We start from the raw sequence: 25,799 nt of genomic DNA, 5'->3' as shown, positions 1-25,799 counted from the left end.
AAAGTGTATTTGTGAAACGTGGTTTTGATGTAACCTCATGATTTAAATTATGACATTTAAATTAAATAGTTTACAATTTCATTTTCAATACTACCCAAACACATTGATCCAATATATCTCTTAAGATTGGCATTAAAAATTAAGATTCACAGTTTACCTTCCAAGGCTTATTATGTCATGTCTATGTGTTTAGTGCATCACCCATATTTACAACACTTTGCTCAAATTGAGCTAGCAGGCTCAAATTTGTCTGTCTGGAGGTCAAATTTTGGTCTTATTGTCTCACTTGGGTTTTGTATAACTTTAAAAAAGCTACAGCAAGGTGACATATAATGTAAAATACTATTTCAATACTACTTTTAAAATTCAGGCTGGGGGGTTCTATTTCTAAGCCAATTTTTTAAAGCATTTTTAGCATATGTTTGAAGGTTGGGTACTATATTAACTGTTTTCTTCCTGCTGTGGCCAAAGATCTAAACACAAAACAGAAATGGAAGGTTTATTTTGGCTCACAATTCAAGAGTACAGTCCATCATAGCAGAGAAGACACAGCAGTAGGAGCTTGATTACCTGGACTGCATCCACAGTCAGGAAGCAGAGGTGAATTTTCAGTTCCTTTTTTACTTTTTATTCAATCTAGGGCCCATTGCATGAAATGGTGTCACACAGGGTGGCCAGGTCCTCCCACCTTGTCCTAGTTATGGTTATCATTGCTTGATGAAATATCATGACCACAGCAACTTGAGATAAGGGGAGGTTTATTTGGCTCACACTTCCAAACCATTGTTCATCATCTAAGGAAGTCAGGAGAGGAACTCAATGAGGGCAGGAACCTGGAGGCAGAAGCTGATGGAGAGGCCGTGGGGGGGGTGCTGCTTACTGAGTTGCTCTCATGGCTTGCTCACCCTGCTTTCTTTTTTTTATTTAAATTTTTTTTCATTTTACATACCAACCACTCTTCCCCCTCTCTCCCCTTCTCCCATCCCTCCACTCCCATCATACTCCCTATCCACTCCTCATAGAGGGGAAGGCCTTGGGTAGTCAACACAGGCTGGCATACCAAGTTGGGGTAGGACTAAGGCCCTCCCCCCTGCATCAAGGCTGATTAAGGCATCCCACCATAGGGAATGGGCTCTAAAAAGCCAGTTCATGTACCCGGGATAAGTCCTGGTCCCATTGCCAGGAGCCCCACAAACAGATCAAGCCACACAACTGTCACCCCCATTCAGAGGGTCTAGTTCGGTCCCATGTAGTCTCCCCAGCTGTCATTCCAGAGTCCATAAACTCCCACTAGCTCGGGTCAGCTGTCTCTGTGGTTTTTCCCATCATGGTCTTGACCCCCCCTTTGCTGTTATAGTCCCTCCTCCCTCTCATCAACTGATCTCCTAGAGCTTGGCCAAGTGCTTGGCTGTGGGTCTCTACAACTGCTTCCATAAGTCACTGGATGTAAGTTCTATGATGACAATTAGGGTAGTCACCAATCTGGGTATAGGGGAAGGCCAGTTCAGGCACTCTTTCCACCATTGCTAGGAGTTTTAGCTGGGGGCATCCTTGTGGGTTCCTGGGGATTTCCCTAGCACCAGGTTTCTCTATAACCCCATACTGGTTCTCTCTATTAAAATATCTCTGTCATTGCTCTCCCTCTCTGTCCCTCCCCCAACTCAGCCTTCTCAATTCCTCATGTTCCCACCCCCCATCTCCTCCCCTCTACTCCCTGCTTCCAGTTTACCCAGGAGATCTAAACCCTTTCCCCTTCCTGGAGTGATCCATGCATGTCCCTTTTAGGGTCCTCCTCTTTCAGAAATAAATCACCTTACATTCTTATAGAACTCAGGACTACCAGCCCAGGGAAGGCACCACCTAGAGTGGTCTGGATTCTTCTCCCATCCATCACTAATTAAGAAAATACTGCCATAAAGGCCTTCCTATAACCTGATTGTTTGTGGTTGGTGATGGTTGTTTGTTTTGGTTTCGTTTTGTTTTGTTTTTTTTCTAGACAGAGTTTCTCTGTGTCCTGGCTGTCCTGGAACTCCTTCTGTAGACTAGGCTAGCCTCAAACTCATAGGGATCCACTTGCCTCTCCCTCTCAAGTGCTGGAATTAAAGGCATGTGCCACCACTGCCCAGCTCTACCGCCCAACCTTGTGGAGGCATTTTCTTAACTGAGGTTCCCTCCTCTCTGATGACGATAGCTTGTGTCAAGTTGACATAAAACTATCCAGCACAGACATTAATTAATCTAATCTAGATAATCCCTCACAGGCATGTAAAGAGGCTTGTCTTTTAGGTGATTCTTGATCACCACAAGTTGGCAATATTAACAATAATAACCATATTTCTTTCTCTTGAGTGTGCTGTGCATCGGGGCCAGTGGGATGGCTTAGTGGGAGATGGTGCTTGCTGCCATGACTGATGAACTGAATTCAGTCTTCAGAACCTACATTTCTGGAGGAGACAATTGATTCATAAGAGTTGTCCTCTGATGCTGTGGCATGTACACTCTACACACACACACACACATTAAATAAATGTAATTTTTAAGTGTTTTCCTTGCACACAGTAAATGGATTCAAATAATAGCAAACCAGATCAGTGAAGTCACTTTTCTCTTTTTATTTGTGGTGATTTGAATAAAAATAGCTCCCATTGGGCCATAAAGAATGGTACTATTAGGAGTTGTGGCCTTGTTGGATGAAGTGTGTCACTGGGGATGGGCTTTGAGGTCTCAGAGGCTCAAGCTAGGCCCACTGACTCACGTTCTCTTCCTGCTGCCTATTGATCCAGATGTAGAATTCTCAACTCCTCCTCCAGTACCATGTCTGCCTGTGTGCCACCATGCTTCCTGCCATGATGATGATGGACTAAACCTGTAAGCAAGCCCCAATTAAATGTTTTCCTTTATAAGAGTTTCTCTGGTCATGGTGTCTCTTCACAGCAATAAAAACCCTAACTAAGACACTATTTAATTCCATACTGTTTACTTTGAAGGTAATTATTTCAATTCTTCAATTGTAGATTAAAATTACTGACTGCAATTTTTTTTTCCTCTATAGAGAATAGTAACTTACATTGTCAATTAAGAGACTTCTTGGAGGTAAGTTATTCTGTAGACCTATGCTTCAATAACCAGGCAGTGTACACAGAAACAATCATTTCAACTTCTGAGCATTGCTTTAGAACATGGGCTTGATTAATATTTGGTTAAACACTTGGATACAGGTTCTTGCCAGAAGGTAAAACTTCAGTTATTTATCTCAGAATGTTTCTGGAGAGACTCCATTCCTTCACTCACTCTGCCCACATTAGTACCTGGCTTTCCTAAGCCATGATATACTATGACAACACAGAAAACTTTGCTTTAGAACATATGGATATGATCCTGCAGTGACATGTCATAGTTGAGCTGTTTCTGCCCTTTCAAAGGTAAATCTATTTCTGCTTCCAAATGGCAAGTTCCCTTGAATGTACAGATAGTAGAGCTGCAGATTTTGAAAAGCGGTAGTGGCTTTGACTTTCCAACATGTCTTCCTTAAAGCATTGTCTTTCCATTCTGACCAGGTCTGAAACCAAATCTCCATACTGACTTCATCAGATCAAGTCAGAGCCAATGGGACATTTCTCTCCTCTTTTACTAATTTTACAGCCAAATAGAAGTAGGTTAGGACCCGACGGCCTCAGCAGGTGAAGCAATTGCCACCCAACCCTGATGACCCTAGTTTAATCTCCAGAACCCACATAAAGAGGAATGGAAGGAGAAAAACCACTCCATGGCTTAGTGCTCTGATATCTCCTCCCCCTCCCCCTACCTTGCCTTCTCCCCGCCCTCCCCTTCCCCCTCTAATTAAAAAAAGAAAATTGTAAAACAGTTTAGTCCAACACACCCAAGGATGCTTTGGCTGAACTTTTCTTTGAGAATCTGTCCAGTAAATTCACAACTGAAGAAAACGTCTCCATGTCAAAGCCGAAAGAACTGAGTTAGACTAAAAGTTCTCCTACTTCAAAGTCCCTTGTGCAGCCGTTCTAAGGTCATTGCCGTGTGCACACTCAATTAGCTTCAAGTGTCTGACCTCTGGGTGACACTAGACTCTTGTTTCAACAACGTATTCTGCTGGCACAGCACTCCTGAGAGTCACTTGCCAGTATCGCTAGCCTTTTGACAGTATCCACTCCCCACCGGTAACACCCTCCCCAAGCCTGTTTTCCCCAGCTCCGTGATACCATATCTGAGAGTCCTACAAGATGAGGGAACTCAGGACAAAGACGCAGAGTCCAGGAAACGGAAGCTGACTGAGCTAGATGAAGGGCTCCCTAGCACTGCAGACATTACATCACTCTTCTCAGGATCTGCTCAGAGCTCTGGTGCCTGGATTCTCATGTGTTTGTTAAATCTGGAAGTTTGTTAAATCTATGTGACTAACTATGTGACTACAGGCCACATGCAATCCCTGGCTAGCTTGTAAGAAAACAAAGACCAGTTTGAAGAGTAGTATCATGCTAGACTAATTGAAATCCTGCTGTTACAGAGACAGGAGAGTCCAGACAAGAATTCAGATGGGTATCTTGAAGAGGGTTCGTGAGAAGGAAAATGTCCTTTCCGAGTACACTTAACAATTCCTAAGTATACAGCACCAGAGCCCCAGATGGTGGAGTGGGGGGGGGGGGTGAGGAGAGCAGATAAACCAGGCCAACGCTGTAGAGTCCCCTTAACTCAGAGCCTCTTTCCCAGGAGGTCCATTCTGAGGCTTTCGTTAGGAACACTGAGCATCTCCTAGGACCACTGAATATACAGAAGGAGTCAGACCCCACTGTCAATCCTTAGGCACTTGGATTCTTTCTCTGTGATTGTAAGAAGCAGAGCAGTCAATACCCAGAATTATGATTCCCAGCATATTACCTATGGGAAAAAAATGATGAAGCCCTGGATGACAAAAGCAGTTTGTGATATTACCAAGTGACTCTGGGAGTCTGATCATTAAATTTATTTGAAATGAGATAGAGGGGAATAACTTTGGCTCAAAGTCTGAAGAATCCAGTTATACCCATGATACCCTGTATCCACCTGCTGAGTCCAACGTCGCTTTAAAATTTTATATACTTCAATTTCCATCGCTGGCATCCAAATTCATAAGCCTCTCCATTCCAGTGGAAGCTTCGCTCATGCTTTGAGACTTAAGAGGTCTGTGAATAGATAGGATGAATTTCAGAATATTCTTCCCTAAAACATTTTTAAGCTAAAAAAAGAAAATTTAAGAAGAGCCTAAAAGCAGAAGAACCAAAGCACACCATGATCCAAACACACCAAAAAATGAGTCCTAAGGTACAAAATGGGAGTTTTCAGTAAATGCCTTTAGATGAGGCAGGCACCTCTCAGAATCCACCAGATCTACATCTCTACATTGCTTTATACTAACTGAGCCAGGGTTTACAGCTCCTGTCTCTCTGAGAAGAACGCTTATTCTTTGGCCATACCATCCATTCAAGCAGCATCCAAAATGTCTCCTGGTTCTTGATGCAGCTAAGATTTCCTAGCAGGGGCTGAGGAGATGGCTCAGTTGGGAAGGTGCTTGCTGCACAGGACCTGGGTTCTATCCCCAATGGCCATGTAAAAGAAGCCAAGCACAGTGGCATGTACCTGTAATCTCTTTGCTTGGGAAGCAAAATACAGGCAAATCGCTGGGGCTCAGTGGCCAGCTAGCCTAGCCATGTCCATGAGCCCCAAGTCTGTTGTCCTGGGAAATAACACCTGAGGCTGACCTCTGGCTTCCTCAAATGTACATATTTGTGAACACACACACACACACACACACACACACACACACACACACATATATATAAGATTTTTAAAAGATTGTTTTATCAATAAGTAAACTATTTTCTCTAGACTTCCAATGATAGGGCCATAACAATAATGAGAACATAATAATGCGACTTTGCATGGGATTTATGTAAATGTTTTGTTTCCTTGTAGTTTTTGTCTGTTGCGGCTTCTTGTGAACCTGTTTGCCTTTGGTCACTGTTTGCAGCTTCCTGCAATGACATCTTCCAACTCTCTCCTCACCCCAGTCTCTCAGCCAAGATTACTCATTTCCAGTCATTGTTTTCCTGTGAAATAATGTTCAATTGTGGCAGCTTTCAGTGTTTTACCCTCTGCAATCCACAGACACTTCCATGAAGTCCTTGCTTAGTCCTGGCACCACACTTAGCACATGGTAGGTGCTCTGTCTCTGTTTAATGAATTACTCAAAAAAAAAAAAGTGAAAGGATGTAACTTAACTGAATCACTGTGTCCCTGAGACCAAAGTTACAGCTCGGCATTCAAGGGAACCAATGTATTTGACTGCAATAACAGCCTTTACTCTTGGTCAGTTGGGCATTTTTGTGACTTTTTTTTATGAGGCAAATCATGAGAAATCCATATGGAACAACTCTGTCAATTCTTCATCCCTGCTGGAAATGGGGACTGCTCCTGGGAATGGCTGGCGGTATGATCTCTGAGTGTACGAGACAATATACTTCTTGGTGTTAAAATATCTATTACCCAAGGATTGTCATGGCTGTCTAAACATTTACACTCAGTTGCTGGTGTGTACTCACCCATCTCCTATTGCATTCTACAGCACGGAAGAAAAAGAACATCTGTTTTTTTCAATCTCTTCTCTTTCTGGAGGTGAAAAGTTTGTCTCTGTCATCGAAGTAAGATGGTGTGAAACGAAAATGAGACTTTTCAAATTCATATTTTATGAGTTAAGCAGCATTTCCACATTGTTTTACCTCAGAGAAATGTCTCAAACTTTCTTCAAAAAGTTGATGTTTTTTTTCAAAAATAGCATTTGGTTCTAAGTTTGCCATCCTGGTATGAAGGTGTAATAGCTGGTGATCTTCATGCCTGGAATTATGGTTTATAGATGACTGACAGTGGTACATCCAGGTAACAAAAAGGGGGGATCCAGGACCCCATTCCTGAGCTACCCCACTGGCTCTGTACTTCAGCAAGATCCCCAAGTCATTGGAACACATACCATATTTTGAACAGCCCAGCTCCCTCCTCAAGCTTCTGATGAGTAGCTATTATATACAAATGGAAGCATCGCCATAATGCCCATGCAGACCATGAGTCAGAGATTTTTTAACTAGCTATTAAGAGGCTTTTAGCTAAAATTTAAACTATGTATATGTGGTTCTCCTTGGCTCCTGCCTCAAAATAGACTCATAACCATCAAGAACCAACATAGCTTCATTTCTGAGTGTGATACAATTAGATTTTAATTACATGTGTGATGTATATAGTTCACTCCCCCAGCTCCTAAGGAAATCTCCTGTTTCTTTGGCTCCATTGATCCAGGAGAAAGAGAGGCTCTCCTGCCAGATCTGCATCCCATAAGCTTGGTCTTGGCCCTCCTCTGGTCATGGGGCTCCTGAGTCTGAGTTTCTGGGCAGAGACTATCAGAAAGAGGTCAGAACTCCACGCTCAGGAGTAGCTCAGTGCTAAGTGGCACACAGTCTTCCTCCTGGTTTTGGTGTAGGTGACACTTCTTTTCCTTCCCATCTTGGAGGCTGTCCACTCTCATTCTGTCCTGAAAAACTTTAACTCCTTCCCCTCACTATTCCAAGCTCTGGTCTCAATCTAGAGATTAAGAACAAATACACCTCTCACTGAGGCTCAGTGTTCTTTATTCTATATCTCAGCTTCTTAAGCTTAACAACAACAACGACAACAAAATACTCTGTTATATAAGAAAACCACATATTTTAGAAGAAAGACACTTGAACAGAGGACTATAAAATAAATGTAAAATTTAAAGTTTAAGATTTATTTCTCTTTGTGTGTGTGTGTGTGTGTCTGTCTGTCTGTCTGTCTATCTGTGGCTATGCACACATAAGTCCAGGTGCCCACTGAGGCCAGAAGAAGTTGTCCCATCCCTGAATATGTAGCTACAGATGGTTTTGAGATTACAGACACTGGTGCTGGGCACCAAACTCAACTTCTCAGCAAGAAGAGTGTGTGCTCCTGAAGTCTGAGCCATCTCTCCAGCACAAGAAATACAGATTTGTGATTTTCATTCTTCCTCTCTTTTCTTCAGCCTTCACAATGTTCCATTAATTCCTTCAAATTTTTTTATGACTATGTTACCATTTACATAATCTATATAAGATTTTCTTCCGTCCCTTCAAAGGTACAGAGCTTTTCTCTAAATGTTCATTTTAGCAAGCCCATGTTTATTCTGTCTCTCTCTTTCTGGCCACTTTGCAGAACTGCACACACACTCACACACATACACAGAGAGAGGGGGCGGGAGAGAGAGGGAGGGAGTCAGGTTGGCCAGCAAATGAAATGTGATGGAAAGCAACTGAGCCAAGTTTTAAGTCGACGCCCGCTCCGCCTCGTTCTTTTCTGCCTTCATCTGGCCAGTTCTGGTGATGGCTGATGCATCGGTCACAATCCTAAAGAGAAGGTGACACGTGGGAGTGCAGAGACTGAAAAGTGCTACTTCAAACCTCTGGAACGCTGAGATTTTGCTCACAAGCTGGCAGAGGCCACCCAGGCCAACACAAACCCTGTGCTTCTGAATGCAAATGCTTCTTGTTTTACAATGGGGTCATGTCCCAGGCTACAGAAGTCAAGTCTCCTGAGCCAAAATGCTTTGAATACACCTAACCTTCTGGCCACCATGGATTAGCTACACAGAACACTGACATCTTACAGTTTCCTTCAATGACTGAATTTCACATTAACCACAGCTTTGCTTGACTATCTTTTATCTTTAAGTATAAGCATCAAGATGTTCTTATGATCTTATCGTATTAGATGTTATAAAATGTGCTGTGTGTAAGTAACATGTTGTATGTATTTCATTCATTTCAATGGATTCATAGCTCTCCATTCCATGATGAAGCCATGATTCCTCTATTCTAACATGATTTGATGTAAGAGTTCTCCACTTACATCCTTGCTTCACTGCAGGATTTTACTTTAGTGGCAAGCAGTACAACCCCCTATCCCACTCCCATCTACTCTGATCTATATGTCTAGGGAATGACTTAAGGCCATGGAACTGATCTACATGATCTACATTCTCTCATTGAAAATTTGCTGAGTTGAAAGTAGCTCCACACACAGTCAGTGCCGAATGAATGAACATCCTTAAATTCCATCACAGAATTTCTCTTAAATGGTTTGTCTTAATTTTTCCAAGGGAGAAGCAAGCATTCTTCAAAGATTAATGCATATATTAACCCTGCGTTAATATGATTTAGGAGTATTTACCTTACAATATACAAATAAGTTACATTAAATCTCACTTAGTGCTATTAACTGCTTCACCACTACAGCAAATACGGAATGTCTGGAGCACTGTGGGAGATCTCAGAACACACAAAATGGAGTCCTGGATCTCAGAAAGCACCTGGAACCCTAAGTGAGTGTTCATTAGGTTTTGTTTTGTGTTTGTCGCTGTGACACAATCTGTTTTCATCTGGGAAAAAGGAACGCAGTTGAGAAAAAAAATGGCTCTATCAGGTTGACTATAGGCAAATCTATGGTGCACTCTCTTGATTGGCATGAAGACCCACACTACTGTTGCGGGGGTGGTGGTTATAACATCTAATGCTATAAGGCCATAGAAGCATCACGTGGGTGGTGCCATCCCAGGGCAGGTGGTGCTAGGTTTGTATGAGAAATAAAACTGATCGAGCCATGGGGAACGAAGCAAGCCAGTAAGCAGCACTCCTCCATGACCTCTGCTTCAGTTCCCGCCTCCAGGTCCCTGCCTGAGTTCTTGTCCTGACCCCATGGTGGGCTCTAGGCTGTACAGTGATACACATTCTTTACTTAGTTGCTTTTGGTTGTGAGCTTTACAACAGCAACACTGAGAAGGGACGGAAGGCCTCCCATACACGCAGAGTAGCCTACACTGTTGCAGTTTTACCTTTTCACCCCAAACCCAGACATTGGAAAACTCTTTCCACTTAGGACCAAGCCAAGAAGTAAGAACAACGGAAAGTAGATGTCTGTGGTAATATTTGTAATCTAAGAAATAAAACTTGCCTGAAGATCAGAGGACAGCGCCAGCCACATAAAGGTCAGACAGTGGTGGCGTACACCTTTATTCCTAGCACTCAGGAGGCAGGGATCCATCTGGATCTCTGTGAGTTCAAGGCCACACTGGGCTATATGAGATTGATCCAGTCTAGGAGAGAAACAGAGCCAGGCAGTGGTGGCACACACCTTTAACCCCAGTATTTGGGAAGCATACACGCCATTAATCCCGCACTAGGAAGGTTGAGATAGGAAGTGAAATGGCTGGGCAGAGAAAGGCATATAAGGCGTGAGGAGACAGGAACTAGAAGTCCTTCTGGCTGAGGACTCAGAGGCATTCAGTCTGAGGATTCGTGGAGACAGGATCAGCTGAGGAAGTGAGAGGTAGCTGTGGCTTGTTCCTTTGTCTCTCTGATCTTTCAGCATTTACCCCAATATCTGGCTCCGGGTTTTTATTATAAGACCGTTTAGGATTCATGAAACAGGTGTACCACGTGTGAACAACGCACATATGGACATGCTTGGTCCTGACTGACGTTCGTGTCCACGGCTGAGTTGAGCTGTAGCCACCCCGCTTGCGAAATCAACCACAACTCGGGACTACCAAGTGCTAAGACGGAGACAATAGCCAGGACAAGCAAGTAAGGGGAAACCTCAGTGCCATGCGGAAGTGAGCGAGCGACACACCCACCGTGAACCACGTGTATGGGGACGGATCACCCTCATCGGTCAGTCCTGCGCTGTATCTGTCTCCTCAGACCCAGACATCAGCTGCACCTGTCAGGGGCCTTGGTGCATTTGGAGATAAATCAAACTCAACAAAGAAGGGGTATAACAATGGAGCAAAATTTAAGGGCTAAACTTTGGAAAAGCTGTGGCGCTCAAACCAACAACAGCTTTTTTAAAGCCAAAAACATGGGTACTTCATGGTTAGCATTTCCCGAGCTCCATTATGTGCCATGAGATTTACCTGCATGAGGAAGAGTAGTATCATATAAAGCTGAGAATCAGAGAGGTTAAGACATTTTCTCAAAGTCACACAGCGATCCCTTTTTGACCCAGGACACAAATGCTTATCTTTCTTATGTACTAACCCAGGCTGTGTCAGATCTCTTGGCTTTATTGATCCAAGAGTCACCTTCCTAAAGGTTAGCAAATGATGGCATTCTTCTCTCTTCTGGTTTCATAAAATGCATAGCAAGTGATCTAAATCTATAAGCCAGAATTATTATCCGTGTGCTTGATTTACATATTTGCCTTGGGGAATAATTAGATAATCTAGGTCGCTACTGTTTTTAATTTGTACCTACCATATGGCCTGGCGCCCTATGAAGGGACATGTGACAAAGTCTTTTAGCTTACTGCTGAGTTCCCTAGATCTCTGAACTCAGAGACTGTGGGGAGACAGAGTGCTTCACGCTAGAACTCTCGGTGGGGTTGCAAAGGAGAGCGGATCCCAGAGCACAGAGGAAAGCTGAATAATAGAATTTTCACTTATGTTCATTCACTATGCCCACATGTACTGGACAAGAGAACAGACCCCTGAGTTTTGCTCTAGAAAAGGAATTTATGGGAAGAGTTGGGGAAGAAAAGAAAGCTCCTGGGTCTACCCAGCAGTGTCTGTGGAGGAAGGAATAGGTCAGATCCCTGGGTCCGCTAACACAGACGTCATCCATTAGTGATGAGCAGGGCCAGCACCAAGAAGGAAGCAGCCGCTCCAGTGGCCAAGGTAACATTTTAATGTAATACTTTAAAAAAATTAATATTTAATGAGAAGCATAATATAATTTTTTATTATTGGGTTTCCCTTTTATTTCAGGATCTAATACAGGTTTACATGGAAACGCTAAGCCATCCAGCCATACAGGGATGGTGCTAAATCAGTTTAAATTATAATTTTCAGCAAACGGAGGCAACAATAATTAACTTCCTAAATTCTTCCCGAGTCCAGAGAGAAATGCAGCGTGAGAGTCGTTCTCTACTGTAACTCTGCTGGAAATATCCCCAGTGAGAGGACAGCCCAGGGAAACAGCTTAAACAAGCCATGGCATCTCCGAGTCCATTCATGGCGGGTTTAGCCCGAGGCTGACTTGAGCCAATAGAATTCGAGCAGGACGGCAGCCGCAGCCGGTGCCCTCAGAGACATCAAATGCTTCCACTCACGTCGCTTGCACTTCCGCTATAGTGACCACCAGGACAGAGGGCCCTGGGTTCCTTGCTGGATGAAACTCCTATGAACCCATATTAATGGCACTGGCAGCATCAGGGTTTATGGCCACTCTCAGAGGTTCCCACCAGACAGTAAGAGATTAAGCTTGTGGCATTTTGTGACTGCCTATTACACAGCAGTAACTGACTGATGCATTATCCACGAGCCAAGGCAACAAGTGGGTCCTCAAATATTTGCACTGACCAGTGATTCTCAAACCTAAGTACATCATAGAATTTTCTAGAACATGGCGGGCTGAGGCAAGAACATAGCAGGTTCAAAGCCAGCCTGGGCTACTTAATAGAATCCAGTTTCAAAAAAAAAATTAGAATGTGCCAGTCAGCTTTGAAGTACTAATGCTGTGACCAGAGAGATGGCTCAGCAGGTGTGAGCACACACTGCTCTTGCAGAGGACCTGAGTCCTCAGCGCCCACAGGGAGCAGCTCACAACCACCTGTAACTCCAGCTCCAAGGGGCCCAACACCTCTGTCCTCACTGGGCACCTGCAATAGTGTGTACATATTCCCCATCACACCTGACACACATACATATGTGATTTTTTTTTAAATAAAAGATTTAATACCCACACTCAGGCCTCCACTTAGACCAGTTTGTTTGTTTGTTTGTTTGTTTGTTCGTTCATTCCAGGATCTCCAGTAATGCTTCCTGAGCAGTTAATGCTTTTATTTATATTTTCATTTGGTTCTTTGCTCAATTATTTTGAGACAAGTTCTCACTATTTAGTCTGGATTGGCATCAAATACCCTACATAGCCAGGAATAACCTCAAACTTCCAACACTCTTACCGCCACCTCTCAAATATTAGGATTATGAACATGTACACCAGCATGCCCAGCCTTTTTCTTTTAAGATACAAGTTCTTACTATATTGTCCCAGCTGGACTTGAATGCCTGGATTCAAATTATCCTCCTGCCTCCGGCTTCCAAGTAACTGGGATTACAATTGTGTGGCAACATGCTTGGACACTCGCTGTTTTTGAAAAGTTGCCCAGGTAGGTCTAAATTTACAAGTAGGGTTAAGAAAAGTAATACGGTAAGAATACAAAAATATTATCTCTACAGCAAAGAAGTTCTTCTAGATCTGTATTTGTTGGAGCTGAACAATGCCTTCCCTCAACTGGAGATTCCGGAAGGCAGCTGGCCTGGCTGGGAGTGACAGTGTCCAGGATGGCCACCAGGTAAAGTGACAGGGAGCCTTGACAAAGTATGGAGAATTGAAGGGTTACACGTAGACTTCCCCGTGTGACAATGTTTGATGGGATGGCAAGTCAGAACAGATTTGTCAGGAAGACTCCACAGACATCAGGAGCCAGAGTTGGACAGTGAGGGAAGGGATAGGGCTGATGAAAGGGGGAATCAAAACCTACAAACAGAAGAGCAGACTGGCTAGATATGTCCAGAGGATTCCAGCTGGAATCATGATGGGTGTGAGGAATCTTGGCCCCACCAGAGGTACTTAATCATACTTTGAGTTTTAGTAAGTCTTACAGACAGTCTGTACACATGTGGGAATTTCAGAAGAGTTATGCTGAAGTCCAGAAACAGTATGTAAAGACAGCCTGTGATTTTTATACACCCCTCTGGTGACTGTACAAGGCCGGGCACACTGAAGTTGTGACGGGACACAAAGCACCATAGGTGCTTACATACAAATAGTAAATGTTCACATTTTAATACATGAGGATTAAAACACCATAAATTCCTATTTAGCCTAGGATAGAGCTCAGGCAGGCATCTTTATCAAAAACCAGAGATGGCTACAAATGAGTGAGCAGCCAAAGTGAAGAATCACCTCTTCCCAGCTCTAAAATTGAAAAGTGGCCTGGTGAGGGATGGGATTGTGCTTTACGGCTGTGATACTAGAATAGTCAATAAGCACATTTTAAAACCTCTGTACTGAAAGCCTCGTCCATACGCAATTTACAACTACAGAGGCTAATGAGGAACGTCACTGTGGCATGGCTTTGTCCATTTTCCAAGAGAAAAATAAAACATATAATCACATCACTTAGTGCTCTGGCCACTCCTTTAGATCTTCCGAGTTGAAAGTAATTTAATACAGGGGAGACAATGACTCTAAAACCCCTGAGTGGCGGGATAACGAAGTTTGGCAAAGTTCTTCTCACTCTCAAGCTTGCCTTTGGCTTCTAGAGGATCCAGAAGCTGCTACTGGTCATTGGCACTCAAGACCACTGACATGTGGATCCTCAGGAGTGGTACTATGCAAGGGAAACCTAGAGCATCCTGAAGACATCGGTCAGATCAAGCTGCTGAGCACCTTTCTATACATGGGAACCCGAGGGCAGAGTGCGTCTATGAAATTATTTTCCATGGTTCTTGGAACTCAGTTGAGTGCTTTACAAGGGCTCTCTTCATTCATGTGCAACTACTGTCTTTTCTTGGTACATATACGCAGCAGAACAGCACATTCATGTAGAAGAAAGCACAAACATTCAGAAGGAATGCACATATATGCAAGCTTTCTTGTGTCTGTTTTCTTTTATTGAAAATAGACTTTTTTTCATACAATATATTCTGGTTATAGTTTCTCCTCCCCCTGCTCCTCCCAGTTCCTCCCTACCTCCCCTCTCATCCAGGTCCACATTTTTTCTGTCTCTTGTTAAGAAAACAAATGGGCATCTAAGGAATACAAATAATAAAATAAGATAAAAACAAAAACAAATAAGACAAAATAGAAGAAAAAAGAGCCAAAGCAAAAGCTCAAATACACAGAGACAGAGACACACATTTGTACACTCAGGAATCCCATAAAAACACAAAACCAGAAGCCATAAAATATACACAAAGGACCTCTAAGGTACAATAAATAAATAAAAAATAATTTTTTAAAAAGGAATGTCCTGGCTCAATATTATGAGACAAAGAACTTTGAAATTCGCTGTTGAGTTTGTTTCCTGTTGGCCATCTACAACTAAGTGGAATGGCTACCTACTGTAGATGTAACCAACCGTCTTATTAAATAAGAAACACAAAGCCAATACAGAGATGAAAGCCAAGAGGTCAGAGCAATAGCTAAGAGCTAAAAACCTTACCCTTCAGTATCGCTGTACCTCTCCTAAAGAGACCTACTTCCTGTGTCTGTCTTTTTTTATAGAGTTTCTGTTCTGCCTTCTTATTGGTTGTAAACCCAACCACATGACCTCCTAGTCACTGCCTGTCTGTATAGACCTCCAGATCTTCTATGGTTGGTATTGAGATTAAAGGCGTGTGTCTCCAATGCTGGCTGTATCCTTGAACACCCAGAGATCTACCTAGCTCTGCCTACCAAGTGCTGGGATTAAAGGCGTGCACCACCACCGCCCAGCTTTCGCTATGGCTTGCTAATAGCTCTGACCCCCAGGCAACTTTATTTATTAACATACAAGTAAAATCACATTTCAGTACAAATAAAATATCACCATAACTCACTACATCATAATTTCACCAATAACTAAGCCTGGGGCCTGCCATTAAGAGTGGCTTGTTTCTGCAGTGAGACTCCCTTGGAAAAAAACTAATTTTTCATTTTCAAGTGGCTATTAATTGGAAATAGCTTCTGGGTTAGGGACAGGGACACATGTCCACTTCTCCTTTAAGCTCTAAGACCCCATCTGGGGCTGACCAGTGCAGGTCCTGTGCATGCTGCCTTGGTCTCTGTGAGTGTATGTGTGTGCCAGCTGTGATGTGTCTAGAAGGCCTTGATTCTTTGGTGTCCTCCATCTGCTCTGGCTCTTACAGTCTTCTTGCCTCCTCTTCTGCAGACTTCTCTGAGCCCTGAGGGGAAGGATTTGATGGAGACATCCCTTTTAGGACTGAGTGTTCCAGGGTCTCTCAGTCTCTGCTTGTTTTCTGGTTGTGGGTCTCTGTATTTGTTCTCATCTGCTGCAGGAAGAAGCTCTTCTGACGATGGCTGAGAAAAGCAGTGATTTGAGTGTAGCAGAACATCATGGGGAGTCATTTCATTGCTGTATCCTTTAGTAGAATGTTGGTATTTGGTTTTCTCCTAGGTTCTTGGTCTACCTAGTCTCAGATTCTTGGGTACCCAAGCAGCATTGGGTATGGGTTCTATCTCGTGGAGGAGGCCTTAATTCAAGTCAGACATTGGTTGGTGACTCCCACAGGCTTTTGCCACTATTGCACCAGCCTATCTTGTAGGGAGAACAGCATTGCACATCAAAGCGTGTGTGTCTGGGGTGGTGTTCACCTTTCTCCTTTGGTGGTGTGCAGAGTACCTTCTAGTACCATGCACACTTCACCCCACAGAGGTGAAGGCACTAGATAGGAACCAGCTCAAAATCTCCTTTCTTGTTCCTCTTGTTGTGAAGGCACCAGCCCCGATATGAGAGCATGACTTATCACCCAAATGCCCACCTCTAAATGCCAACACACCAGAGGTCAAAGCGTCAACACCTAAGTTGAAGTTAGCTTCCAAATAGAGGATTAAAGGGCCAAGCTTCCCTTTCTCTTCCAAACTGGTAAGAAGTGCTTCCTACTCCCAGAATCTGAACCAGAGGGATCCTTTAAACATGGCTTTCCCTAGTTCATAGATTGCAGTAAAGCAGAGAGTAACTGATCTAAACAGCAGTGTTCAGTCACAAAACAGCAATTAGCGAAGACCAGGCTGCTTGTTGCAAACCAAGTTGGAAATCAGATATAAATGAAGTTAAGAGCAAACCCTTCCGCCACCCACCCCATACAGTCCTGTTCAATACTTCACAGCAGTCCTGTTCAGTACTCCACAGCTATACAATTAGGGGCAATTATTAGTCCTTGCACTTCTGTGCCCTCGTGGATAAAATGTGTGTAACAGTGAGTACTCAATAGCAGTGTCATGAGGAACAAATGTGTGTATTAGGGACTTAAGAAATACGTACGGCGTAGAGTGAGACCTTAATGAACGTAAGTAAAAGCCCTGCAGATGAAGCAATTCTGGAATCAGAGGGAATATTTTAGTAAGTGGTATCCTCTGAACATTCATGATTCTCTAAAAGCCATGTTGAAGCCCTAACCCCTAATGTGATTGTAACTGGACAGGGTACCATTGAGAGATGATGAGGTTAAGATTAGGTCATGAGAACGAGAATCAGGTCCTCGGGAGGAGATTGCTGGGAAAGAGGAGGAGGAAGAGGAACAGATAAAGCAAGGTTTTCATGTACATACCCAGAAATCTCCTGAGGGTTCACAGTCATAGGGTGGCTACCTTTAAGGCATGAGAAGTACTCTAAACAGCAAGTGGGAAAGCACCTTGGAAGGAACTGCCAGACTCTAAATCTGTGAGAAATACATTCTACTGGCTTATGCCATTCAGTGTCTGGTGTTTTGTTATAACAGCTGGGACACACTAAGACAGTGGGTAAGACAAGGCTGTGCACAAGTAAAATTAAATAAGTGTGGAACATGATCCTGAAAGCATTCTGCATATGTCATCTGATACAAGTTGAGAAGCCTTCTCCAAAACACCAGATCACAGTGCTGAACATTCTAGAAAGTTATTCAAAGATAACTGGAGATCCTGTTTACATCTCAGTGTCTTTTATCTTTTAACTTCTGGCTCCTATTGGGCACCTGATCAAATAGTTGGTATTTAAATGACCAATAGCTGCGCTTTGCCTGGAGGTGTACATACGTATTTTTACATATATAAAAATTTTTAATCTTTATCTTTAAACTATAGGCTATACATGATTTGGAAAGGAGACTGTACCCGACTGAAGAAGAATTATCTGTTCTATGCCTTTTCTCTTATCTGCTCACTCAGAAATATAACGTCATCAGCTATGATTGTTGCTGCTTGCCGCCTCACACTGTTTTTATCCATGTATTCACCATAGTCCACTCTCCCTTCCACAAGTATGAGAGCCCCCTTTTCACATACTGATAGGCCACATCTCTGAGGCCTTGTAGAAACACTGATATTCTGGGCCATGTCGTCTTTTGACTGACATCAGTCATTTGGTATACTTCACTGTCCCCTGATCACCACTTCTCGTTTGTTGCCAGAAAAAATATCCTGACTGGAGTTTTTCCTTCCACCTGTCTCATGACAGGGTCCTGACCTACTCACCCAAGTAACTGAACACGATTCAGAGATCATTCAAGAACCAAACTGCTGGCCACTTCAGACTCATGTCTTACTAACTGATGAAATACCTGTAGCACAGGTCTTTGAAACATGACTTCAATTTTTCTTACAATCTAACCTTCAGGCTTTTCTTCCTCCCAATTTCCACTCACGTGCGTGTACTCGGGAGAGACACAACTCTGCCTCTATCTTCTCCCCTCCCTCACCTGACCCAGGCATATGTTTTTCCGACAGTATTTCCCTTGAACCTGTTTCATCCTGTGTGCTTGCCCATGCTGTATATTGCACACACACATCACCAACCACTGCCCTATGGAACGCCACAGAGCAGAGTCACCTAGCTCTCAGCAGAAACCTGACTTGATCAATTACTCATCTCTCTCATTCTTGGAGCCATGTCCCAAGAAGTGGCCCATAGGTAATCACCTTCACTTTCCAGTTTCCCTAATAAAACTTCAGAAATGCTGGTAATCCCACCCTTCTCTCAGATACTCACTACCATCTCACAGTTGCTTGGTGGGGATGACTTTCTGACAGACAAGCAACCTGTGAGTCACACCAAGCCCTGTACTTAGCTTGATGCTCTGTTCCTTCCTTCATGAAACTCGTCCTAAGGGGTTGTGTAGTGTTCTCATTTTTTACTTCTGCAGATATTCCCAATGCTTGTGGACAATAAAAACTCAGGCTCATTAAACCACACCCAGAAATGAGATCGCTTGTACACAGTTGCCAGCTGTGATGCATGCATTAAACCAGAGACCTACAAATACCGCCACAATGCCTCCGAATTCTATGGGTTTTCAAAATAAGCAGATGCTTGAACCCCACAAGCTACAGATTCTGTCTTCGTGTCTCATAACTGTTCAGTTCTTTACATTGTCACTGGTCATTTTATGTCTTTGGGATACACTAGGTTTGTCTCATTAGAACTGAATTCAGGAAGAATCAGAGTTATGTCCCTTATGTATCCCTTAAGATAAAACAACTTCACTCTAGACTGCTCTCAAAAATACCTTTTCTGGAAGCCTAAGGAAAGGACTTTAAACTTTCAATTCTAAAGGAATGGCTTTTGAAAGCCAGAGGACTCTTAGTCAGTTGATACCAAAACCTAAGATTAAAAGGTAGGATCTTTTGTGCTCTATCTTCCTCCTCCTCCTCCTTCTCCTCCTCCTCCTCCTCCTCCTCCTCCTCCTCCTCCTCCTCCTCCTCTTCCTCCTCCTCCTTCTTCTCCTCCTCCTCCTCCTCTTCCTCCTTCTCCTGTCACCATAGGATTTCTAGTGACTGGGAAGGGTGCCCCAAAACACCCCTGAATGATCCCAACTTCAAAAATGTCCTGTTCTTACTGTCTACTTGACACATGTAGAAGAGGGGACCTTAACTGAAGAATTGCCTCTATCAGACTGTCTTGACGGGTGATTGAGGGTCTAGCCTACTGTGGGTGGCACCATCCCTAGGATGGCGGGCCTGGGCTGTAGGCTTGCTGAGCATGAGCCAGAGAGTAAGCCAATAAGCAACCTCCTCTGTGGTTTCTGCTTCCGTTTCTTTCCTGACTTCCCTCAGTGAAGGACTGTGACCTGGAAGAGTAAGCTAAATAAACTCTCTCCTCCCCAAGTTGCTCTTGGTCTGCATGTTTTATCACAGAAATAGAAAGCAAAGTGGAACAAGAGAAAAATCTGGAGATGAAAAGCACAGGGGGAACTGTGTATGCACTTGTTACTCCCAGGACCAGAGATACCCTTAGTAGTGACATGGTTCCACACTTTCAAAGCAGCATATTTTATTTTCAAATCTATTTATATATGTTTTTTTTCTGTTTGTCTGTTTCTGGTTTTGGACAAGCTTCTATTTGTCCAAGACTAGCAAGAAAATTACTGCCTTATTCAAAAAAAAAAAAAAAAAAAAAAACACCATTTGGAGTGCTACCATTCCCTGTATGAAAGAAAGGGGCCCTGTATACCAAGAAATTTTAAACTTTTTTCTGAATACAAAGTGAATAATTCCTGCCAGCTTATCAAAGTCAGCTGGGGTGATGAGCACTGCAAGGGTAGAAGGATTGGTGTCCGCTGTGCATCAATTCTGGCTCAGAAGTACGTTCCAGTTAACCTGGGTCATGGGCTGAGACATGGGAGGAACTCACACTTCAAAGACACTCCATGGGTCATCTTTTCACAGGTCAACACTCAAACACAGAGAGGAAGCCTGAGATGTTTCTGCATCTTCTAGAGATGCAAAACCAGAGACATTTCCAGTTCATATCTCACCACCACCACGACCTGCATATGCACAGCCTGACTCTGAGCCTGAGTGACTCAGACTCACAGAAATAACATATGAAAGGATGACCCACGACCTCCCTGCACTTTAGCCATACATGGATTAAAAAGACAGCAGCCCAAAATTGGGTGGATACACCGAGGATGCCCAAGCTCCTGCCTCAGACTTCCCTCCCAGACCTAAATGTCCCTTCACCTGGGAAGCTCCTGAAGACTCTTGCTGCTATCTTCAGAGAATGTTCTTCTAATTCAGTGGTTGCCAAGGGCAACGGGCTTTGGAGGTATGGCTGTCAACTCACCTAGAGGGGTCTTCAAAGATCAGGACCTGCTTCTCTTTGTTGAGAAGGCATGCTAAAGACATGATCAGGAAGCAGAAAGCTTTCTGAACTCCTTTCTGAAGCATGTAATCTAGACTCTCTCACTTATTTTTTTTTTTTTTTGGTTATTCACTGAACCAACTGAAAAAAATAAGTTATTAATAAAAAAGAAAGATTTGGTGAAGAATAGTTGCAAATTGTCATAGAATTTTCAAAGACCAAGAAATGATTACAGAGGGGGTTGGAAAAGATGAATTCTTGGAATTCAGAGAGCTGGATATAGAGTGCACTGGAAAATGAAAAGGGTTAAAAGAGGAGATTCGCTAATGGTCTTTAGTAAGAAAAATAGTACCCATGTGTCTGTTACTTAATTATACACCAAGGTTCAAGGCTGGGGACAGTGGCACTAGAGAGAAAAACTATAACCCAAGCCCCTATGAAAATCTATCACCACAATTATGCAAACTCCAGCTAGTGATCCTCAACTTTCCAAAGGCCAGATGGCATTTATAAAGCCATATAAGTATTAAGATCCTGCAACAGTGACAGAAGAATGCTCATCGAGGGAAGGTCGGGAGGTAAGACACAGAATTATAGAGGGAACAACTGTGGTTTAATGTGTAGACTGAGAAAATAAGCTACTGTTTAAAATGATGTCCAATAGAAATATAGTAACAGAGAACTGACAGGAAGAGAAGGCAGTGAGCACAGTAACTCGATCATTGGGAATAAATACCACTTAATGTTTCTGAGTCACATGATTGAGTTGTGAGAAAAAGGGGATTTCTCTAATAACTAAAACAGAGTTAGAGAGGGGTCAGTAGGGACTACTAACCTTTATAAAACCTTTGATATTATATTATTGTTTCCTAGGCCTTACTACTCATGTGGCTTCAAGCATTTTTTTCTAACTTTTCCAAGAGTCAGTGTCCTCACTGATAAGACAAGACTAGAGGCGATGCTAATCCCCTGGTGCTGAATTGTTTAAATGGGGGGTCCATCACTGCAGATCTCCACAAGGCCTGAGCAGAGCAAATTCTCAAATAATTCCCATTCCTGTTATCACTTGACACTTTGCTTTATTCACTAAATATGTCATGAACAACTCCCGAAGTAAAGACACACAGTTCTAACTCCGCCATCGGGAGCTACATTACAGCAAGTACTTTGGATCAGAATTATTCAGCCTTTTATCGGTCAAGATTCAAACAAGCCTTTCATCCAAAGCCCATGGTTTCTCATGCCCATCACTTCCAGTAGTGTTGTATGAATCATTCATTGCTACAAAGGGATATCTTTGCATCTGAGGAAGCTTGTTTAACAGCATTGCAGCCTGGACCAACTCAACCCCTAACAACCAAAATGTCTCTCAGTGTCACCATCGGAAAGGAGATTGACACTCACACAGCTAAAACCCATTTGAAAGACTTAGTTGACACCTACAACAGCCAGGTTTCCTCTTGTAGAGGTCATTCAGGAGCTACTTCCAGGCAGACATAAAACGTTTCAGCTCTGAAGTAATTTATTCATTTATTCATCTGAAAGCCAGGATCAGAAAGACTTACGTTTGTCTTCAGTCTAAAATATATCATTTACAAGACATTTGGAGAGAAATGATGGATCTTATTTAGGGAATCATGGTGACCTATACAATAAGCACACCAATGGCGACAGTATTGAGCCAATATTATCCATGTTCTTGAAATCTGTGATGCCAGCTGGGCATAATTTTATGAGATGAAATCAGTGCACACAAGTTCCATACAGCCAGTGACATCAGAATAAATAACGATTGCTCTACCATAGGCCCTCCTCTTCACCAACACCAATAGCCTGGCTGCTCACCCGAGAAGAGCAAGCGACTCCCAAGAGGTCAATCCCATAACCTGGCAAGGGCAAAGCACAAAACCACCTCAAAGCCACACTCGCTCAGAGTTCTTTACCTCTGGAAGGCAGCGAGTGAATGCAAGTAGACTCCAACCATCATAAATAGCATTTCAGTTTAGAGTTCCATTGAGCAAAACTATTTCCATGTCTTTGGGGATGGCTTATAAGAACGATGCCTTGCCAGTGTGGTTTCAGAAAATTATATGAAATGAAAAACGCTGTCGAACAGATGTGTTCTCAAGTCCCTGTCCACACAGCAGTCGGTCTACTTAATGAAAACACTGTTACGGTTCAGAATTAGTGCTGTCTGTGGTTACAGTATTGTTATGTTAGTGTCTCCAAGGAGTGAGAAGGGTTGGGAAGGAATGAGAGCGAAGAAATTGCCAGAACTCGGGGTCAGGGATAGAATATCTCAAAGGCAGGTACCTCAGAGTGGTAAAGAACAAAGGCAAGATTGAAATTAAATGTTGTTTTGTTTTTAAAAGCATAGAACTGGAATGCCTGCTCCATTTAGATAAATTAAATCAAGTAAATAACATCGCCTCCATTCTCTGCTTAATAAGGTTCCATTTACACGTAATTGGAGTGTAACGAAGCTGCTTCTGTCTCCCCTGAATTCATTCAAGTGAAGTCTTATCAGCACTCAGGTGCCTTCCTCCCCCACATTGCCCTAATACCAGGGCTCCTGAGGGCCACTGGCGCTTGTCACCAGCCGCCACAGATGCAATGCTCTGTGGTTCTCTTCGGCTTCATTTGTCAGGACTGACTATTGGGGGCACAATTGATCACTGCCATGTCCTATCTCCACATCAAGCAGGAACAGTGCACCTGAGGGTCTGAAGCAAAGACACCCCTTGAGAAATGTTCTTGGAACTCTCACAAATCTTCACATACAACTGAAACCACCCACAGTGGTTTTATCCCAAAGGGTTTCACTTCCAATATCACACAGCCCAAATCCCACCTGTACTGTACTCATCTGGAAACCACAAAGGCCAATTTTGTCCCATTAGTGATAGATCAATTTTATTTTTTAAATATTTGTGTGTGTGTGTGTGTGTGTGTGTGTGTGTGTGCACGTGTATGGCACTTGTGTGAGTTCGTGTGTGCCACATACGTGCTAGTGCCCTCAGAGGCCAGAGGGTGTCAGATCTCCTGGAACTGGAGTTACAGATGGTTGTGAGCTATCTGATGTGGGTGCTGGGAATCAAACCACTAAGCCTTCAGTCCAGCTTCATAAGTCAATTTTGGGTTTATTTATTTATACATTATCTTTTGTCTGATTGTATATCATGCATATAGCTCAACAAGGCCAGCAAAGGGGGTCATATCCCCTAGAGCTGAAGTTACAGGAGGCTGTGAGCTGCCATGTGGGTGTCAGGAACTGAGCCTAGGTCTTCTGCAAGAGCAGCAAGTGTATTTAAGCACTGAACCATTTCTCCAGTCCCCAGGACTAAGCCAATTTTAAACAAGACCAACCATTTAATTTTGGACAGTAAAAGAGATGTCTAGTAAAAATAAAATTAACCTTGAAAAGATATATTGGCAGCTGTTAAAGCCATAAGGCAGTGAGGTATAAATCCAGCTTGTTCTTGAATGCTAACTCTGACTGCGAGCCTCCAGCATGCTATGACTGTTGACAATTGCCAGGCCTCCTCCCAAGATGCAGTTCTCATTTGAGTCCTTGAATTTTCTTTTCTTTCCCCTTTTAAGTATAAAAAGTTTATATAATAATGGAAAAATGCTTCACATTAGAAAGGCTATGAAAACAAATACTTTAATAAAATCTAGCCCCTGAGACATTTCTGTGGTAATGCTGACTGTGTACTTTAGTTCAAATTAAAATGAATTTGCATCATTCAGAAGATCTCCAACCCCATCTTTGATGGCAGCTAAACTATTAGTTGCTTTCCAGCTTTTGTAAAAATAAATAAATAGCAAATGTCTTCTCTGAATGTGCTGGAGCAGGCAGTAATTCAGGTCTTTATATTTAAACAGAAAAGTGCAGTGCGATTCATCTTTTCATTGGCCTTATTCAGAGACTAATATATGCATTGTTCTTTTACAGTTTTAATGCACATACATTATTTAACATCTCCAACATGCCTGTGGGAAATGTGGTAATATTGCCAGTCCTTGTGCTTAGTGAAGCCATTGGCTAATAGGGAGGAAAAGGGATTTCCCAAACACGACACAACTGAAATGTGATACAATTGACTTTGACAGAACTAATGATATTTTATGGGGTACATCTTCTTCACATGTGAATGAAGAAGAGTGGCATCCCCAAAGGGACCCCCAAATACATAGAGAAATGTCCTTTTTCATAGACTGGTTACAGTTGATGATATCTTTAAGGAAATGTTCAAAGGCTTCCTGGGAGTCCTTGATGGCTGTTTTTATCTTTTGTCTTGATTGATTGTTTGGTAGGTTGGCAAATTAAGTTGAAACTGAAACTGAAAACTAGGCTGATAGAAGACCCATTTTTTACCCAAAGGACAGTCACACCTGCCCAACCCTCCTAGTCCCCAGTAGACTCAATTTCAACCTCACTATCTTTAACTCAAGTAACGTACAGATATTCTTATAATCCACCCTACCCTTAGTATGAAGCAAGCAGGTAAAGCCTTCCTCACCTCACCTCAGGTTTGAAACTTTCTGATGGTGCCTGATGACCTCAGTTCAATCTCTGGAAGCCATAGGTACAAAAGAACCAACTCCCACACAGGGTGTCCCTTGACCTGTCTATGTATGCCATGGAGTGGGCATGAACATACACACATATAATAGATAAATGTAATTTTAAAGAATTGTTTTTTAAATAAAATACAAAGAAGGGATGGAGAGATGGTTCATCAATTAAGAGCACTTTCTGCTCTTTCAGAGGACTAGGGGTCAATTCCCACTACCCACACAGTTACTCACAACCATCTATACTCAAGTTCTAAGGAATCCATTACCCTCTACTGGCCTCC

At 42.9% G+C, this 25,799-nt stretch overlaps 2 pseudogenes; both read right to left on the bottom strand.

Annotated features, from left to right (window-relative positions):
• Nucleotides 1-3,153: 3,153 nt before the first annotated feature.
• Nucleotides 3,154-5,106, bottom strand: LOC131922850 (cyclin-G1-like; annotated as a pseudogene).
• Nucleotides 5,107-17,993: 12,887 nt separating this feature from the next.
• On the bottom strand, nucleotides 17,994-18,439 carry LOC131922131 (single-stranded DNA-binding protein, mitochondrial-like; annotated as a pseudogene).
• Between the last annotated feature and the right edge of the window lie 7,360 nt (nucleotides 18,440-25,799).

This window comes from Peromyscus eremicus, chromosome 12, assembly GCF_949786415.1.
Source record: "Peromyscus eremicus chromosome 12, PerEre_H2_v1, whole genome shotgun sequence".
NCBI classification, from domain to species: domain Eukaryota; kingdom Metazoa; phylum Chordata; class Mammalia; order Rodentia; family Cricetidae; genus Peromyscus; species Peromyscus eremicus.
This window is presented reverse-complemented; position numbering and strand designations above follow the sequence as displayed.